Below are 20,925 nucleotides of genomic sequence, written 5' to 3'. Positions count from 1 at the left end.
TCCAGGCCATCCTTCCTTGTTTTTAATGTTCACTTGTTGTAATCATACAAATCCAGCCATATCCAGGTTGGCTGTCCATGTTGTTTGCCTCTCAGAACCCCTTGTTCTATGAGCCACAGGCATAGCTCTCTGTGGCTTACGTCCTGAGCTGCATTGTGACTTCTCTAATTATTTCCATCATTGCACCTTCCGTGCTCCTGACAGTTAAGAGCCCTCCACTTGGGATCTATTATTTCAGGATTTTTCTTCGCATTACTCCTGGGAGCCCATTTCAAAAACAGCATCTCCTATCTACAGCTCTGGCCTTCAGAAACAGGCATCCTTGAGCTTCTTCCCATTCTGCTGCTTTCTCACAGGGCCTTCTTTACATGCCAGGTAAACAGGAGTCCTCCAGGCTTCCCATGAGCACAGTGGATGGACATTGCTGTGGATTTTCACATTCAGAGCACTCCGGCATGGGCACTTCTCTGAGTCTTTGGTCCCCTGCTCTACTCCCTGCCTCAGAAGTTCTGGATTTTCTGTTTTTTGCTGTGCGGACCATCCGTTTGTCCAAAGTTCCCAGAATGCATTCTCTTAGCAGATGAGCACCGTCACCAGAGACTTTACCAATGTGTTAAATCCTGTGACCATGATAATAAACTCTCCTTCATCCAACTTGGATTCTGTCCTCACCCCACCCCAACATGTTCAGCATCCTCAGAAGCAGCCCCTCCCCTCTTCCACCTCCGGCAGTCCCCGTGGGCTGCTGCTAAGGATCCTTTGCAATCCAGGCCCTTCCTCCTGTAGCAGGCCAGGCACCTCCCTGGCAAGGTCATGTGTTAACAATGTGGACATAGGGGCACTGGGACATTTCTTGGGACATGTTGTTTCTCAGCAGGCAGGATCCTCTTCCTCCTCCTTGTCCTCAAGCAAGGGTGGAGCACTCACTTTTGCCTGGTGGAGGCCACAGCCCCGGAGAGGGCACTGCTTACTTGGCCAGCCCATCCATCCAGAGGCATCCTCTTGCTGTCACTGTGGGGGAGGGGTATCTAGCTGTCCTTTTACTCTCATCCAATCCTCACCTGCATTTCTCCTGCACAGACCTCACTCTATTTGCTATGACGTCACCATCATCCCTAAGTTCAGATCTGAACCATGGTGGTGCGAGGTTCAGGGCCAAGTGGATAAAAAGATTTTTTTTCTCTATGACTGTTACAACATGACAGTTAAACCCTTCAGTTCCCTGGGGAGGGAAATAAATGTCACAAGGGCCTGGAAAGCACAGAACCCAGTACTGAGAGAGTTGGAGGAAATGCTCACAGAGCAACTGCTGGACATTCAGGTGGAGAATGACACAGCTAGGGATATGTTTAAAACGGCCCAGGACAGGAGGGAGCAGACACAGTGGTAGATTAGAGGCATTTATTGTTTTTCTGTAGCAATATAAATGGAAAGATTGGCCGGGCGCAGTGGCTCCCGCCTGTAATCCCAGCACTTTGGGAGGCCAAGGCGGGCGGATCACGAGATCAGGAGATTGAGACCATCCTGGCTAACCCCGTGAAACCCCGTCTCTACCAAAAACACAAAAAATTAGCCGGGCGTTGTGGCAGGCGCCTGTAGTCCCAGCTACTCGGCAGGAGAATGGAGTGAACCCAGGAGGTGGAGGTTGCAGTGAGTTGAGATCGCACCACTGCACTCCAGCCTGGGCAACAGATACAGGCTCCATCTCAAAAAAATAAAACAAAAATGGAAAGATCGACTCACTCCCCGAGAGGGCCAGAGGCAAGAACAGGATGTGGTAGAGACAGCAAGGCCAGGAGACTGGAAGGGGGACAGGGTGGTGGCACAGGATGTGTCAGAACCAGAGCTGATTCTTTCCGAGGGAGTACAACCCCTCACCCTGCAGGCCGGGATGTCTTGTGAGCGGGAAGGTGATGGACATAGTAGTGGATCTTGGCATTTAGACTTCGATGGACAGACCTTCCTCCTCTTTGACTCAGAGAACAGAAAATGAACAGTGATTTGTGCCTGAGGCAGACAGATGGAAGACAAGTAGGTGAATGAAGGCAAGTGGTCATGTTTCTCCAGAAGGTCTGGAAGGGGGACTGCAAGAGCTGGCTTAGCGACTTCCCCATGCACAGGGAGAAGAGGCTGGAGCCAGCAGGTAACTGACCGGGGAGTACTGGGAGAGCCCTGGAGATGCCATCGAGTTACACCCCTGTGTGTGTGTGTGTGTGTTTGTGGGGGTGTAGGTTTCTGTGTGACAGTGTGTGTGATGACATGAGTGTGAGTGTGTGTGAGTGTGGTGTGTGTGTGTGTGAGCAAGTGTGAACATGACCCCCTCATGAGGGGCACCTCCTGGGGTTGCTGGCATGCCTGTGCTCTCCCATCCTCCTCTTCCTTCTCCCTCCTGACTCTTCTTCCTCACTGCACTTGCTTCTGCTCCACTCACTGTGGATTTCTTGCCAGCCTCAAAACTGTGGGTGTCACTGTGTTTTCAGACCTTTCTCCTTAGTCTTCCCTCTTTTGAGAACTACTTTTCCTTTCCTCTCCCTGGTCTGTTTGTAGAAATCCATCAAAGCCACCTCCAATGCCAATGACCAAGCTTTTCAAAGCCCCAGCTTTCGGTTTTGTTGAGTTCTCCATTGTATTTCTCTTCTCTGCTTCATTTATTTACAGTCTAATTTCTATTCTTTTTGTTTGTTTGTTTGTTTATTTTGAGTAGATGGCTTCTTTTTTGAGTTTCTTCAAGTGAAATATTAGGTTCTCAACTTGAGATTACTCCTTTGTTTCCTTTCTCTTTCTCAATATATTCACATTGACAGCAATACATTTCCCTCTAAGCACTGCTTTAGTTGCTTCTCATAAGTTATAATATGCTGTGTTTTTGTTTTAATATATCTTATTTTCTGATTTTTTAAATTTTCTTTTTAATTATTTAGTTTTAAAAGAGTGTTTCAGAAAAAATTGTTTGTCTTAAACACCATATTGCTTGATATTATTAATTTCAGGCTGGGCATTGTGGTTCACACCTATAATCCCAGTACTTTTGAGAGACCACGATCAGAGGATTGCTTGAGCCCAGGAGCAAGACCAGCCTGGGCAACAAATCAAGACCCTGTCTCTAGAAACACAAACAAAAAATCGTTAATAGCAATTTCAACTGTCATTCTTTACTATTGGTGTGCTTTATCTTTTTCATCCTTTAATTTTTAACCGACTTGTATATTTACATCTACATTGTATCTTTAGATCATTTATAAAATGCATTCTGTCAACCTCTGCTTTTGCTTTTGAGTATTTAATAGTTTCAGAGGTAATGGAAGTACTGCTAAGGCAGAATTTACACCTGTCACCTTGCTGTTACTTTTCATATGTATTATTATATTTTTTAGTAGAGACAGGGTTTCTCCATGTTGGTCAGGTTGGTCTCGAACTCCCAACTTCAGGTGATCTGTTCACCTCAGCCTCCCAAAGTGCTGGGTTTACAGGCATGAGCCACTACACCCAGCCCCTTAATTATTTTTAAAATGTTACTTTCTTAATGGTTTTCCTGTGGAATAGCAATTAATATCTTAATTTATCACAACCTAGAGTGGATAAAAAGCAACTTTTTATCTTATTTTATCTTATTTTATTTTTGAAACAGGGTCTCACTCTGTGACCCAGGCTGGCATGCAGTGGCATGATAACTCACTGTAGCCTTGACCTCCTGGGCTGACCCAGGCTGGCATGCAATGGTGTGATCATAGCTTACTGTAGCCTGGACCTCCTGGGCTCAAGCAATGTTTCTTACTTGGCCTCCCAAAGTATTGAGAGCAAAGGTGTGTGCCTCATGCTTAATTTTAATAGGGTGAAAAATCTCTTCTCCAATATTACTCTGCTCCCTCCCCCATTTTGTGCTGTAAAAATGATAAATATAAAAAGTATATAGTATGGGTTCTGGGCAGAATCATCCCACTCCCACCTCCCTGACAAGATGTGGTCGGAGTCCCTGGAACCTCCACATTGGGTTACATAGAAAGCAGAGTGAAGGCTGCAGATGGAGCTGAGGTTGCTCATCATCTGTCCCGGAGATGGGGTAATTCTCTGGATTTCCCAGGGGTCCATTGTAACCACAGGATGTTTAGACAGGAAGATAGGGACAGAAGAGGGAGAACCAGACAGAGGGCACCCTGAGGACCCAACCTGGGGGAGCTCCATTTGAAGGTGGGGAAATGGGTCCTGCGCCATGGATGTGGGCAGCTGGAGAAGCTGGAAAGGGCGAGGAGGGGACAGGTTCTCTCCAAGAGCTTCCCAAAGAAACACAGCTCTGACAGCACAGTGATGTTAGCCTCGAAAGACCATTCAGACTTCTGAGCTCCAGAACCATACGAGAATTTAAGAGGATCAATGTGTGTTTTTGCATTGTTTTGTTTTGTTTTGTTTTTGAGTTGGAGACTCGCTCTGTCGCCAGGCCGTAGTGCAGCAGCATGATCTCGGCTCAGTGCAACCTCCGTCTCCCAGGTTCAAATGATCCTCCTGCCTCGGCCTCCCGAGTAGCTGGGACTACAGTCACATGCCATCACGCCCGGTTAGTTTTTGTATTATTAGTAGGACAGGGTTTCGCAACATTGGCCTCAATCTCTTGACATAGTGATCTGCCCAACTCGGCCTCCCAAAGTGGTGGGATTACAGGCCTGAGTCACCATGCCTGGATGAATGTATGTTGTTTTAAGACACTAAATTTGTAGTAATTTGTAACAACAGCTATTGAAAGCTAACAAAGTCTGATTTAAAGTGGTCCTTGCTTTAGGAAGAAAACATTCAGGTGAAGAAGGTCCAGGATTGCTCAGGCAGGTGAAAATATTGCATTTTGAAAAAGATACTTTTACATTTAAAAATGGTTAAGATGGAAACATTCCTGTTACGTGTATTATACCACAATTTAATTTGTGTGTGTGAGCTTGTGTGTGACAGAGTCTTGCTCTGTCACCAGTCTGGAGTGCAGTGGCATGAGCATAGTTCACTGAAACCTCAACACCCTGGGCTCAAGGCTTCCTCCCCACTCAAAGTGAGAGAGTAGGGGGTAGGGTAGTCTGAGCCTCCTGCTGGCCGTCCTCCAGCTGCTGTTTCCTATGCCCTGGCAGAAGGCTCAGTAGTATTCACACTCCTGACTTTACCGTCCCCTGCGGTAGATTGGTCCAAAGGCCGAGTAGGTCTTGGCTGTGAGTGCAACTGGGGTGAGTCATTCTGCCAGGCTTGAAAACTGTGCTCTTCAGGAAACTCTTATCATCATCCACCACAATCCTGTCCCAGATAAGAGGAGCCGTGAGTGCTGCACCCAGGCTCCCTGCCTTCCCAGAGCTCCCAACATCACACTAGCTCCTCCCTCGATGCTGTGGGGTCTGGGTGCTCTGTGTTCACCATGCTCTCACCATTGCCTCCCCATTTCACTGTCCTCTCAGCATTGTCACAGTCCCTCCAGAGTCACTGCCGGACCAGGTGGGGGTTGGGTGAAGAGGCAGAGGTCAGGGCAAGACCCCTGGTCCAGCTTGACTCTAGGTTTCTCTCTGAAACGTGACTGCATTCCACATCCTGTTCCTCTGGCAACCTCAGTTGAGATGATGTGTAGGGCAGTATAGAATCTGGGCCGGTGGTGACCAATTCCTGCCACCATGGCTTTTCAACTACACTGATTTTTCCTAAAATGGATAAACAGACTAGCAATAAGTTACGGAAACACCGTTTTCCTTACTAATTAGTACAGATGTGTGTATGTATCAATGCTGGTTTTTATAACAAAGATAAGCCCATAGGCACTCTGCTGTATGCAGATTCTATCCCAAAATAACACACTTTGAAGATCTTCCAAGACCGGCACATACAGATTCTTTTCATCTCTGCATGATATTGCATAGAATGACTGCATCACAACAAATGTAACCAGTGTCTATGTATCCATCTTCCCAGCAGTTCCTGTGCAGATGTCGCTGAAGAGAGGTGCCAGGGAAGGGCAGAGAAGATGCAGTCTGTCGTTTAACATAAGGCTGATTCTCTTGAACTGTGTGACCAGTGGAAGCAGGTGTGTGTGAACTGGACACAGGTTGAAGAATCTGCCCCTGCTGAGGTGGATGGGCCTGATTGTTGTCCCCCAGGGTCCTAAAACTTGTAAGGACTTGGATAATGAGGAGGCTTGGACCGAGATGTGAGTCCTGTTGGAGATTCCTTCTCTACCCCCCACCTTGATGCCTCTCAAATACCCAATGGAATTCCAACTTGAAGGATTGCATCCTGCTGGAGCTGAACTTGCCTGCCAAAAATGTGTCCGACCTGCATTCCTGGCTCCCTGGTTCAGAGACTACCTTTCTCAAGGGCTCTGTGCCTGCGCTGGGAAGGAAACAACCATGAGAAGGAAACAAATGTATATAAATTGCTGTCAATAAATGACACCCAACCCTTCCAGCTCAAAAAAAAAAAAAAAAAAGAGAATGAAATAAACTTTTTCAATTCATGTGAAATACTTTTATAAATGGCGATTAAATTGCTAGGTCATAAATATTTATTGTTTGGTCCTAATTACTTAATAAATACATTCTTGGGTATTTCTTTTGTTTTAGGGTTGTCTTGAAAATGTTATGGAGGCACCTTCTGGATTTTCACTGGACCACTCCAAGCCATATTTGCGGGCTCTGCATCCTGCGGGAATGCTCACCTTCTTGAAGCCAGGACTCACACGTCAAATGTTTTGGAGACCTTCTTGTTCAGGCTACTGAAGACCTGGGGGCTCCCCTCCCAGTCTTCCTCCCACAACCTTGTTCCCCGCCCCCTGAATCATCTGTCACCTTCCTACACCCGATGCAATGCACCTGCTCATTACGTTCACCTGCTGTCCCCACTGGAGCAGGGATTTTGTCTGTTTTCTTCAGGGAAGCATCCATAGCACAGTCCACTGTTGGTGCTGAGGCTGTACTAATCCTATGAGTGAATAAATGAGAGGCAGTGATTGGGGCAGGGGCCTCTTGTCCATTCATTCACTATACTTTAGATGGTAACTTAGGACATGGTGGGACCAGTATTTTCTGGGCACAATAAATCAGTATACATTGTGAGGTCAAGAAGTAGAAAGAAATGTGAGGTGGAAGAATATGAATTTTCAACAAGTAGTTGGGAAGAGTGAGACAAAAACCAATCAAGAAAGGGGCAAGGTTGACTTGGTTTTAGCCAACATGGTGGAGAAATGCAGCTGTCTGCAATGGAGACTGGGTGCTGTTAGACTCGTCTGCAATGCCGAGACCACCCCCACAGCCTGCCCTGCATCCTCCTGTCTCCCGAGGCTGAATGCAGTTCTTGTGCCTTCAGTGCCAAGGAAGCCATAGTCCCAGGCCAGAGGAAGGGCTGAGGTGAACAATGGAAAAGAAGGTAGTAGGTACAGAAAGAGACCCCTGGAAGCAATGAGATCCTGAGGATAAACAAAAAATGTCACTTGAAAATGGGACAAAAAAAGAAGGGTATAAATAACAAGGTGGCAATTATCCATAATTCCATTACACAGTGTTTAATGTTAGGGTTTTGGTACAATCATATGTAATCTGTATAAGATTATGATCATGTACCCTACACTGATTTTAAATGACTATTCTTTTTAAGAGCAGAGTTAGAGTTGATAGTGCAGATTTCTCTCTTACCCTGTCAGTTAAACCCATTTTTTTTGTCTCGTGTCATTTTATTTTCTTTATTCACTTTTAATTTCAACTCTTTTTATAGATTAAAGAGTACACGTGTAGGTTTGTTACATGGGTCAATTGTGGGAGGCTGTGGCTTGGGGTCCCAACAATCCCATCACCCAGCCAGTAAGCTTAGCTCCCAGTGAGTGGTGCTTCAGCCCACGTGCCCCACCTTCCTCCCCTGTCTAGTGATCTCCAGTGTCTGTGGTTCCCATCTTTACATTCATGTATATTTAATGTTTAGCCCCCACTTATAAACGAGAACCTGCAGTATGCAGTTGCCTGTTCTTCTGTTAGGTCACCTAGGATAATGGCCTCCAGCTCCATCCATGTTGCTGAAAAGGAGATGATTTTGTTATCTTTCGTGGCTGCATAGATTTCCATGGTGCACTCAGTCCACTGCTGCTGGGCACTTAGACTGATTCTGTGTCCTTGCTCATGAGAATAGCACTGCAGTGAACATATGGGTCTATTTGATTGAATAAATTTATTTTCCTTTAGATATATCCCCAGCAGTAGGATTGCTGGATTGAATGGTAGTTCTATTTTATCTTCTTTGAGAAATCTCCAAACTGCTTTCCGTAGTGGCTGGACTAGTTTGCTTTCACAGCAACAGTGTCTAAGTGTTCGCTTTTCTCCTCAGCTTCACCAACATCTGTGGTTTTTCGACTTTTTAAGAATTGCCATTTGGTATGAGATGGTAGCTCACTATGGTTTTGATCTGCACTTCTCTGATGATGATTCATATTGAGCATTTTTTCATGTTTGTTGGCCACTTGCAGGTCTTCTTTTGAAAATCATCTGTTCATGTTCTTTGCTTACTTTTTAAGTGGGTTTTTTGTTCTTGCTTGTTGAGTTAAGCTCCTTGTAGATTCTGCATATTAGACATTTTTGTCAGTTGCATAGTGTGCAGATATTTCTCCTGTTCTATAGGCTGTTTACTGTGTTGCTAGTTTCTTTTGCTGTGCAGAAGTTCTTTAGTTTAATGAGATCCCATTTGTCAATTTTTGGTTTTGGTTGCAATTGCTTTTGGTGTCTTCATCATGAAATCTCTGCCAGGTCCTATGTCCAGAGTGGTATTTCCTAGGTCATCTTCCAGGATTTTTATAGTTTTAAGACTTACATTTAAATCTTTAATCCATGTTGAGATATTGTACATATATGGTGAAAGATGGCGTTCAGTTCATTCCTCTGCACATGGCTAGCCAGCTATCCTAGCACCAGTGGTTGAATAGGGAGTCTTTCCCCATTATTTTGTTGATTTGTTGATTTTGTTGAAGGTTACATGGCTGGAGGTGTGAAGGTTTCTTTCTGAGCTCTCGATTCTGTTCTACTGACCTATTTTTGTACCAGTACCATTCTGTTTTGATCACCATAGCCTTATATTATAGTTTGAAGTTGGGCAATGTGATGTCTCTGGCTTTGTTCTTTTTGCTTATGATTGTTTTGGCTATTTGGGCTCTTTTTAAATTCCAAATCACTTTTAGATTACATTTTTCTAATTCTGTGAAAAATGACACTGATATTAATAAGGATAATGTTTCATCTATAAATTGCTTTTGGAAGTATGGCCATTTTAACTATATTGATTCTTCCAACCCATGAGCATGAAATATTTTTCCATGTATTTGTATTATCTCTGATTTTTTCAGCCATGTTTTGTAGATTCTCTGTTTCCACACAAAATCTAGCAGAATCACTCATTTATTACTCCCTATCATGGAGGAAAAATGAAATAACATTAATTCTCTACTGGGTAATACAACAAAATTCCAAACTCAGTAGGTTTTTGGGACATAGAACTATTTATTTAATATCAGTACACGGCAATAAATTACTATAGGAAACAATCATTAACATAATTTTTATTAGATATTTAAATAATTATCTTTCAGGACTTGAAAGGAACACCTGGAGGCCTGAAGTCTAACATGATTGTTTTACTGACAATATCATTTGGAAGAACAGTGTCACCATTCAAAGCAGTAACTGATTTTCCAAAGAAAAGCAGAAGAAAGAAAATGTTGACATATCTTGTTTAGTCAGCCAGAACTTTAAGTGTAAAAATTCCATCAGGTAGCACCAAGAGAAAATAGCATAAGATGTTAGGAATAACCAGTGGTAAAATTGTTGACAAAAGGGATCAAGGCAGTGAAAAAGCTATTGGGTCCATGGTGTCATCCTGATCTGCTGGAGGCCTCTGGACATATACAGTAGGTGGTGGGCAAGTCGCCAGCCAGAAGGGCGAGTTTGATCGAGACCCTGCTCACAGGGGCTTTTTGGTGTCATCTTCAGCCTTCAGAAAGGATACAAATGTTGGTTTAAATGGTGAAGGAGAACCCAGATCACTTTTCCACGTCTGAAAACCCAGTGACACCTGCAGTTTCGAGGCTGTGATAAATCCACAAGGAGAGGAGCAAAAGCAAGTGCAGTGAGGAAGAGGAGTCAGAAGTGAGAAGGGAGAGGAGGATAGGAGAGCACAGGCACCCCAAGGAGGAGCCCTCTATGAGGGGGTCCTGTTCACATTCACTCAAACACACACACACACACACACACACTGGGCTGATTAGATTTGAACTCAGGACAGCAACCTTTGTTTTCTTCCCACTTACTTGTTAGCTTCAGCATGTTTTCCCAGTGTATCAAGAATTCCTCAAGCCAAGTTTCAGTCTCCCAGTGAAATCTTCTGGAAGAACCTGGTCACATCCCCGTTCTTCTCCCACTTCTCTTTCATCTTCTTGGCTCCAGGATGGAGCACTGTCCACTTTCTGTTGTTTGGGTCAAAGAGGAGGAACCTCTGTCCATTGAAGAGGAACTGCCAAGATCCTCTGCCGTGTCCATGGGCTTCGTGCTCACAAGACATCCTGGCCCGCAGAATGAGGGGCTCTGCCCCATTGGAAAGAGATCAGCTCTGATCTTGAGAAATTCTGAGTCCCACCCTGCTTCCTTTCCTGTCTGCTGCCCTTGCTCTTTGACCTCTTGAATGATATAAACCTGATTTGTTTATTTTTAATTAATTAATTTATTTTTTAACTAGGCAAAGAACACTATTAACTTTTGTTTCAAACTTTGTTCCCAGGCTTCTTCGGCTTAATTAGCTGCAAAGAATAAATTGTGTATATGCAAAAACTGAAAGGAGCTCAGTGTCCAAGGGGCTTGGGCTTAAAAGTATTAGTGACCTAGATTTTATCATATCCATAAACAAACATTTCTTAAAAAGCAGTCATAATAGAAAATAGCAGTTCCTAGTAACTTCTTCAAGTTTTATCTTCAGAAGTTGGCTCAATTCATTTTGCCTCATGCTTGGAAGCCTCATCAAAATTCTCCACAAGATCAGGAACTTCATCATCGTCATCCTCTCCAGTTGCAAGTGGTGCTGGTCCATCCACAGACTGTTTGGGCAGAGCTTCAGCCAGTCTCCTTAAACTAGTCACAGTCTGCACCAAGCTGGATGAAGATGCTGGGTAGCATTGCTGTCAGTTGCTTTGTCTTAGCATGGCCTGTAATGGTGAAAGCTTTCCCTGCCAGAGATGTCTGAACTTCAGGGTTGTTAAAGTGGATCACTCTTCCTTGGTTTGTAAACACATTCACCTCTTCAATACCAGAGATATTGTTTACCCCTAACTTCTTTAAGGAGAACTGAAAGTTTTTATCTTCTGCTGTGGCTGTTATATGAACCACCTTCTTCTTTCTGTGAGCAGGTCTTTTCCCACCAATGCACACTTGTGCCTGCAGTTTGGCAGGTTTTTCCTGGTTCATGACTGTTTCTTTCACCTTGTCGGAGTGGATAAGGGGCCGTGCAGGGGACTAGGGTTGGTGTTCAGGTGGTCTCGGGTGGACCAGCTGAGATTAGGCACACACGTGCAAGGACGCCAACCTGATTTATTTTTTATATGAACCCATTAAAGCCTTCTAAGCTACTATAGTGTCTGCTCCCTCCTGTCCTGGGCCATTTTAAACTTACCGCTGGGTATTCAATTCTCCACTTGAATGTCAGGCAGTTGCTCTTTGAGGAAATCTACCACGTCTCTTAGGGTTTCAGTTTGTTCTTCCCAGGCTTTTGTGACATTGACTTTCCTCCCCAGAGAAGCAAAGGCTTTGGCCTTGTGGTTAAAACAGTCATAGTGAAGAAAAGGCGTTTCATCCACCTGGTCTTGAACTTCACACCACTGTGGTTCAGGTCTGAACTTAGGAGTGATGATGAAGTCATAGCAAAGATTGTGCGTGCAGAAGATAAACACAGGAGAGGGCTGGTGTGGGGGGAAGTGGAACCTGAGACCCCTCCTCTTCCTTATGGTGACTGCAAGTAAATATCTCTGAGGGGCTGGGCTGGCAGAGCAAGATGTGCCCCAGCCAGGACTGTCATGTCAAGTAGTTAAAGACTAGAGTGTCTCCCTTGCTTGAGTACAAGGCAAGGAAGGTCCCTGCAGCCATGAAACCATGCATCCTCCCAAGACATATCCCACCTGGGCTCTGCCCACATGGGTCAGCACATTACCTTGTCATGGAGGTGCCAGGCCTGCTGTGTCAGGAGAAGGCCTGGATGAGGAGGATCTTTGGCAGCAGCCCCTGTGGACTGCAGGAGGTAGGAGAGGGTGTGGGGGCTGCCCTAGGATGCTCCAGTTCAGTGAGTGGGATGAGGACAGAATCCAATTTGAATCAAAAAGAGATTATTGTCATAGTCCCAGGATTTAACACATTAGCAAAGTCCCTGGTGATGATGCCCATCTGCTATGAGACGCATTCCTGAAACCTTGGAAAAGGGATGGTTGACAGGGCGAGAAGTAGAAAATCTAGAACTTCTAAGGCAGGGTTTAGAGGAAGGGATCACAGGCTCAGAGAAGTGCCCATGCTAGAGGGATCTGAGTGTGAAAATCCAGAACAATGTCCATCCTCTGTGCTCCTGGGAAGCCTGGAGGACTCCTGTTTACCCAGCATATAAAGCAGGCCCTGGGAGAAGGCAGCAGACTGTCAAGAAACACAGGGATGCCTGTTGCTGAAAGCCAGGGTAGGAAATGCTGTTCCCTAAGTGGCTCCCAGGAGTAATGATCTGAAATAACCGATCCCAGGTGGAGGCTGTCACCTGTCAGGAGCAGGGAAGGTGCAATGACAAAAATGATTAGAGAAGTCACAATGCCAGCTGGAGTCCTGAGCCACAGAGAGCTACGCTCATGGCTCATAGAACAAGGGGGACCAAGAGGCAAAACAGCGACTCACCCGGATCCTGCTGGACTTTCACCACAATAAATAAAGACAAAACAGAGAGATGGATGATTGGGAAGAGGAAAGTGGACATTTCATAAAAAACTGTGTTACTTTGCTGAGTTTCCAGCACTAAGCCACTTCTCAGACAGACCCAGGATCCATTACTAGAAGCAGAGTCCAGATTCCAATGAGGAAAGACCCTTCAACCTCACAACAAGTGCAAAGCTTCTTTTCTGGCTTCCTCACATAAACGCATGGCCCGCAGAGCTTGCTGTGAGGGGCTGTATTGTGAATATAAGGGGCTTGCTGGCAACATAGTCCCTGTTGTCACTGATCAACTCTCCCCCTGTATCTTGATAGCAGCCACAGACAATCCATGCGTGATGAGTGTGGCTGGACCTGTCACTAGGGCCCTACGACTCAGTACATATTAGATTCTAGAAGCATCTGTGGTCGAAAAACATTTTGTGTAGAGTCTGTAGCAATTTCTAACTGGAGAATCAACAAGGTCCCCTAATGCCCAGAAGCAAGCCCATGCTACTGGCACCAGGAAATAAATCACACCCTTCAAAAGTGGTTCCCGTATCGTCCTAGGCCCTGGCAGAGATGAGGCCTCCAGTCATGGGAGGGCAGTGACCACACGGCTTCAGAGCTGCCCATTATGGGGTGGACTCCTCACCCTGCATGTCACTAGGAAGACCCAGCAATGAGAAGATGCAGGTGGTTCTCCTGGGATGGGCAGGAGCAGGGCCACAGGGAACCAAGAAGCTGCACAAGAAGTTGGTCCTGATCCCCAGGACACCACATGACTGCACCCTCTCACCCTCAGTTCACACCCAAGGCTTCAGGGAGGGTCCCTGATGGTCCAGGTGGACCATAGATGCCACTCAGCAGCAAAGGAGGGGAGAGTAGACCCCAAACCATGGAACCCTGGCTCCCATCACATCCATACCACCCAGAAGTCACAGACAGAGCAGGAACTGGCTCTGACTTTTGGAGTTGCACCTGAGACCCCATCTGGAGATGCCACCCTAGGGGATGGTCCATCAACTGTTGTGTCACTCTGTGTATCCTCATCTGGGGTCAGTAACTTAGGCCAGTGTCCAACTCTGTTCCCTCTTTTATTTTCAGGTTTTTCTGGCCAGCTGTTGCTCTACAAAGGGACAGGACTTGACACAAAGACAGATAACCCATGCCTTGAAAAGACCAAAGTGCCTCCTGCCTTCCTTTCTAGAAAGTGTTTGCCACCTCCAGCCTACCATTCTATACGACGCTGGCTCCTGAATAGGAAGAATAGGAGGTCTTGGCCCAAGGGCAGAAGTGGGTGCCTCTACTCACCTGCATTCCCAGGGTCGTCCTGGGGAGAATGATACTTCCCATCCCCCCTGCACAGGTTCTGGAGTGTGTGGGTGTGTACTTAGCAAGCGGCAGAAGGTGCCGGTTGGTGGGGGAGGTGGTGAGAGCCCCCTCATGGATGGGGAGGTGAGGGAGGCCTGTGGGGTGAGAGGGCTGGGCTGAGATTGAAGGTAAAACCATGTGACCTGTTTGGTGGCAGTGGGTAGTGATGAGAGGTGACAATGTGCTAGCAGCCCTCACTCTCAGCGCCTCCTCGGTCTTGGCGTCCACTCTGGTGGTGCTTGAGGAGCCCTTCAGCCCACCACAGCACCGTGGGAGCCCCTCTCTGGGCTGGCTGAGGCTGGATCTGCCTCCCTCTGCTTGCAGGGAGGTGTGGAGGGAGAGGCCGGGGCAGGGACTGGGGCTGCAAGCGGCGCTGGCAGTTCTGGCAGGCGCAGGCGCCGGCTCAGTGGGCTCCGCACCCGGCTGCCAAGCCCAGGGTAGTGAGGGGCTTGGCACCCATGCCAGCAGCTGTAGAGGTTGCACCGGGTACCCCAGCAGTGCTGGCTGGCCAGCGCTGCACTCAAATTCTTGCCAGGCCTTGGGACCTGTAGCCCTTCATGTCTGAGCTCCCCCACTGCGGTGGGCTCCCCGGAGGCCCGAGCCCCCACAATGGGCGCCACCCCCTATTCAGTTGCCACCGATCCCATCCATAGCCCAAGGGCTGAGGAATGCAGGCGCCACTGGGGACTGGTAGGCAGCTCCGCCTGCAGCCCGGGTGAAGGATCCACTAGGTGAAGCCAGCTGGGCTCCTGAGCTGGATGGGGACTTGGAGAACTTTTATATCTAGCCAGAGGATTGTATGTGCATCAATCAGCACTCTGTATCTAGCTAATGTGGTGGAGACTTGGAGAACTTTTATGTCTAGCTAGAGGATCCTAAATACACCAATCAGCACTCTGTGTCTAGCTCAGGGTTTGTAAATACACCAATCAGTACTCTGTGTCTAGTTCAAGGTTTGTAAATACACCAGTTGGTACTCTGTACCTAGCTAACTCTGTGTCTAGCTAACCTAGTAGGGACTTGGAGAACTTTTATGTCTAGCACTCTGTGTCTAGCTCAAGGATTGTAAAGGTGCCAATCAGCACTCTGTCAGAAGGGACCAATCAGCTCTCTGTAAAATAGACCAATCAGCTCTCTGTAAAATGGACCAATCAGCAGGATGTGGGAGGGGTCAGATAAGGGAATAAAAGCAGGCTGCCCTAGCCAGCCAGGGGTAACCCTGGTGGGTCCCCTTCCACACTGTGGAAGCTTTGTTCTTTCCTTGTTTTCAGTAAATCTTGCTGCTACTCACTCTTTGGGTCCATGCTGCCTTTATGAGCTGTAACACTTACTGCGAAGGTCTGCAGCTTCACTCCTGAAGCCACCAAGGCCACGAACCCACTGGGAAGAATGAAGAACTCCAAATGTGCTGCCTTTAAGAGCTGTAACACTCCCTAGGAAAGTCTGCAGCTTCACTCCTGACAGGGAGACCACAAAGCCACCAGAAGGAAGAAGCTCCAGACACATCTGAACGTCTGAAGGAATAAACCCTGGACACACCATCTTTAAGAACTGTAACACTCACTGCGAGGGTCCGCAGCTTCATTTCTTGAAGTCAGTGAGACCAAGAACCCACCAATTCTGGACACAGTGAGGGGACTGGGAGGGAAATGTCTGCTGAGCCCCTGGTTGCAGGCAAGTGCAGCAAAGTGCAGGGTGAAGTTTAAGGGCAGGGAGCCCTGGGGGTGCTGGAGGGTTTGTGTGGTGGAAAGTCAGTGAGAAGAGAGCATCTCTGTTTGTCTGGGATGTGTGTGCTCCCATTTCTGCGAGATCCCCGCCCTCACCTCTGGTCACGCCTGTGTCCCGGTAGTTCAGGCTCCTTCTGCCCTAGGGTACAGTGGAGGTGCCAGCCTCACCTGAGTCCGGCCGTGCCCTCTGGCCCCTTCCAAAACTCTTGTCCCTCCCATACTCCTGCTATTATAGGAGATAAGAAAGAAATCATTCAGGTAGACAGGGTAAAGAGAGTTCCCCGCAAAAAACTTTCCTTCTAACAAAAAGCAGCTCAGAAACTGCTCCCTTTTTAACCTCAAGCAGTTCAAAGAAATCACTTGTCTTCTAACAAAGAGAAGCCTAAAAGATCAGGCTGTAAAACACAGATAAGCAACTTCGGCACAAAAGGAGGAACTTCCTGGATAATGACCGAACTTCACATACATAGGATGGGCCCCTGCAAAAACAGTGGGGCTCAGTGAGCATATTCCTGTCCATTTCCCTTCTTCCTTTGTTTTTTTGTTTTGTTTTGTTTTTTGTTTTTTTGTTTTTGAGGGAGTTTGCTCTGTCGCCCAGGCTGGAGTGCAATGGTGTGATCTTGGCTCATCCCACAACCTCTGTCTCCAGGTTCAAGTGATTTTCCTGCCTCAGCTTCCCAAGTAGCTGGGATTACAAGTGCCCATGACCACGTCCAGCTAATGTTTGTATTTTTAGTAGAGACAGGGTTTGCCATGTTGGCCAGGCTGATCTTGAACTCCTAACTTCAGCTGATCCACTCGCCTCAGCTTCCCAAAGTGCTGGGATTACAAATGTGAACCATGGCACCTGGCCCCTGTCCATTTCTTTAGGCACACTGAGATAGGGAAACCAGAAGCGCACATGGGGTGGGGATGCCTGCAGCTGCAAGAAGGTGCCTGGGAACAGGCACAGAAAGTCACCAACCCCTTTTATCACAGGCAGGTAAGTAGTGCAGAGCAGCACAAACTAAGAGCCTGCCTGCATGATCAAAGAATGGGGTGGGGGCTGCTAGAGACTCTACCTTATGCAGATGGCATACATGGTCCTAACCAGCTCTTTGGGCCCTATGGGTCTCTCTGTGACAGAGAGTTGTTCTTAGGCTGCACACGGTGGCTTACACCTGTAATCCCAGCACTTTGGGAGGCCAAGGTGGTCGGATCACCTGAGGTCTGGAGTTTGAGACGAGCCTGACCAACATGGAGAAACCCCATCTCTACAAAGAATACAAAAATTAGCTGGGCATGGTGGTGCATGCCTGTAAACTCAGCTACTCTGGAGGCTGAGGCAGGAGAATCGCTTGAACCCAGGAGGTGGAGGCTGTGGTGAGCCGAGATTGTGCTGCTGCACTCCAGCATGGGCAGCAAGAATGAAACTCGGGGGGCACGCCCAAGATGGCCAAATAGGAACAGCTCCAGCCTCTAGCTCCCAGCATGAGCGACACAGAAGACAGGTGATTTCTGCATTTTCAACTGAGGTATCGGGTTCATCTCACTGGGTCATGTCGGACAGTTGGCGCTGGTCCGCAGGTGCAGCCCGACCAGTGAGAGCTGAAGCAGGGCAACACATCACCTCACCTGGGAAGCCCAAGGGGTAAGGGAATTCCTTTTCCTAGCCAAAGGAAATTGAGACACACAACACCTGGAAAATCGGGTAACTCCCACCCTAATACTGCACTTTACCAAGGGTCTTAGCAAACGGCACACCAGGAGATTATATCCCACACCTGGCCCAGAGGGTCCCACGCCCAGGGAGCCTCCCTCATTGCTAGCACAGCAGTCTGAGATCTAACTGCAAGGCAGCAGTGAGGCTGGGGGAGGGGCGCCCGCCATTGTTGAGGCTTAAGGAGGTAAACAAAGCTGCCAGGAAGCTTGAATTGGGTGGAGCCCACCACAGCTCAAGGAGGCCGGCCTGCCTCTGTAGACTCCTCCTCTGGGGACAGGGCATAGCTAAACAAAAAGCAGCAGAAACCTCAGCAGAGGTAAATGCCCCCGTCTGACAGCTTTGAAGAGAGCAGTGGATCTCCCAGCATGGAGGTTGAGATCTGAGAACGGACAGACTGCCTGCTCAAGTGGGTCCCTGACCCCTGAGTAGCCTAACTGGGAGACATCTCCCACTAGGTGCAGACTGACACCTCACACCTCACACGGCAGGGTACACCCCTGAGACGAAGCTTCCAGAGCAAGAATCAGCAACACTCACTGTTCAGCAATATTCTATCTTCTGCAGCCTCTGCTGCTGATACCCAGGCAAACAGGGTCTGGAGTGGACCTCAAGCAAACTCCAACAGACCTACAGCTGAGGGTCCTGACTGTTAGAAGGAAAACTAACAAACAGAAAGGACACCCACACCAAAACCCCATCAGTACGTCACCATCATCAAAGACCAAAGGCAGATAAAACCACAAATGGGGAAAAAGCAGTGCAGAAAAGCTGGAAATTCAAAATATCAGAGTGCATCTACCCCTCCAAAGGAACACAGCTCATTGCCAGCAATGGAACAAAGCTGGATGGAGAATGACTTTGACGGGTTGAGAGAAGAAGGCTTCAGTAGATCAGACTTCTCAGAGCTAAAGGAGGAACTACATAACCAGCGCAAAGAAACTAAAAACTTTGAAAAAAGATTTGATGAATGGCTAACTAGAATGACCAATGTGGAGAAGTCCATAAAAGAACTGATGGAGATGAAAACCATAACAAAAGAACTACGTGACAAATGCGCAAGCTTCAGTAACCAACTCGATCAACTGGAAGAAAGAGCATCAGTGACTGAAGATCAAATGAATGAAATGAAGTGAGAAGTGTAGAGAAAAAAAGAGTAAAAAGAAATGAACAAAGCCTCCAAGAAATATGGGATTATGTGAAAAGACCAAATCTACATCTGATTGGTGTGCCTGAAAGTGACGGGGAAAATGGAACCAAGTTGGAAAACACCCTGCAGGATATCATCCAGGAGAACTTCCCCAACCTCGTAAGGCGGGCCAACATTCAAATTCAGGAAATACAGAGAACACCACAAAGATACTCCTCGAGAAGAGCAACTCCAAGACAAATAATTGTCAGACTCACCAAAGTTGAAATGAAGGAAAAAATGTTAAGGGCAGCCAGAGAGAAAGGTAGGGTCACACACAAAGGGAAGCCCATCAGACTAGTCACACACAAAGGGAAGCCCATCAGACTAACAGCAGATCTCTTGGCAGAAACTCTACAAGCCAGAAGAGAGTGGGGGCCAATATTCAACATTCTTAAAGAAAAGAATTTTCAACCCCGAATTTCATATCCAGCCAAACTAAGTTTCATAAGTGAAGGAGAAATAAAATCCTTTACAGACAAGCAAATGCTTAGAGATTTTGTCACCACCAGGCCTGCCCTACAAGAGATCCTGAGGAAGCACTAAACATGTAAAGGAACAATGAGTACCAGCCATTGCAAAAACATGTCAAAATGTAAAGTCCATTGATGCTAGGAAGAAACTGCATCAACTAGCAAGCAAAATAACCAGCTAATATCATAATGACAAGATCAAGTTCACACATAACAATATAAACCTTAAATGTAAATGGACTAAACGGTCCAATTAAAAGACACAGACTGACAAATTGGATAAAGAGTCAAGACCTATCAGTTTGCTGTATTCAGAAGACCCATCTCACATGCAGACACACACATAGGCTCAAAGTAAAGGGATAGAGTAAGATCTACCAAGCAAATGGAAAACAAAAAAGCAGGGGTTGCAATCCTAGTCTCTGATAAAACAGACTTTAAACCATCAAAGATCAAAAGAGACAAAGAAGGCCATTACATAATGGTAAAGGGATCAATTCATCAGGAAGAGCTAACTATCCTAAATATATATGAACCCAATACAGGAGCACCCAGATTCATAAGCAAGTCCTTAGAGACTTACAAAGAGGCTTAGACTACCATACAATAATAATGGGACACTTTAACACCCCACTGTCAACATTAGACAGATCAACGAGACAGAAAGTCAACAAGGATATCCAGGAATTGAACTCAACTCTGCACCAAGCGAACCTAATAGACATCTACAGAACTCTCCACCCCAAATCAACAGAATATACATTCTTCTCAGCACCACATTGCACTTATTCCAAAATTGACCACATAGTTGGAAGTAAAGCACTCCTCAGCAAATGTAAAAGAACAGATATTATAACAAACTGTCTCTCGGACCACAGTGCAATCAAACTGGAACTCAGAACTAAGAAACTCAGTCAAAACCGCTCGACTACATGGAAATTGAACAACCTGCTCCTGAATGACTACTGGGTACATAACGAAATGAAGGCAGAAATAAAGATGTTCTTTAAAACCACTGAGAACAAAGACACAACATACCAGAATCTCTAGGACACATTTAAAGCAGTGTGTAGAGGGAAATTTATAGCACTAAATGCCCACAAGAGAAAGCAGGAAAGATCTAAAATTGACACCCTAGCATCACAATTAAAAGAACTAGAGAAGCAAGAGCAAACACATTCAAAAGCTAGCAGAAGGCAAGAAATAACTAAGATCAGAGCAGAACTGAAGGAGATAGAGACACAAAAAACCCTCCAAAAAAAATCAGTGAATCCAGGAACTGGTTTTTGGAAAAGATCAACAAAATTGATATACCACTAGCAAGACTAATAAAGAAGAAAAGAGAGAAGAATCAAACAGATGCAATAAAAAATGATAAAGGGGATATATCACCACCAACCCCACAGAAATACAAACTACCATCAGAGAATAATATAAACACCTCTACGCAAATAAACTAGAAAACCTAGAAGAAATGGATAATTTCCTGGACACTTACACTATCCCAAGACTAAACCAGGAAGAAGTTGAATCCCTGAATAGACCAATA

At 46.3% G+C, this 20,925-nt stretch overlaps 2 pseudogenes; one reads left to right on the top strand and one right to left on the bottom strand.

Annotated features, from left to right (window-relative positions):
* LOC116418817 overlaps window positions 1-20,925 on the top strand; it is a 188,167-nt pseudogene that overhangs the window by 10,899 nt on the left and 156,343 nt on the right.
* The window catches only part of LOC111534514, a 21,516-nt pseudogene continuing 10,104 nt past the window's right edge, over window positions 9,514-20,925 (bottom strand).

The sequence above is a fragment of the Piliocolobus tephrosceles genome, chromosome 5 (genome assembly GCF_002776525.5).
Source record: "Piliocolobus tephrosceles isolate RC106 chromosome 5, ASM277652v3, whole genome shotgun sequence".
In the NCBI taxonomy this organism is placed as follows: domain Eukaryota; kingdom Metazoa; phylum Chordata; class Mammalia; order Primates; family Cercopithecidae; genus Piliocolobus; species Piliocolobus tephrosceles.
The sequence above is the reverse complement of the archived record's forward strand: the minus strand, read 5'-3'. Positions and strand labels throughout refer to the sequence as shown.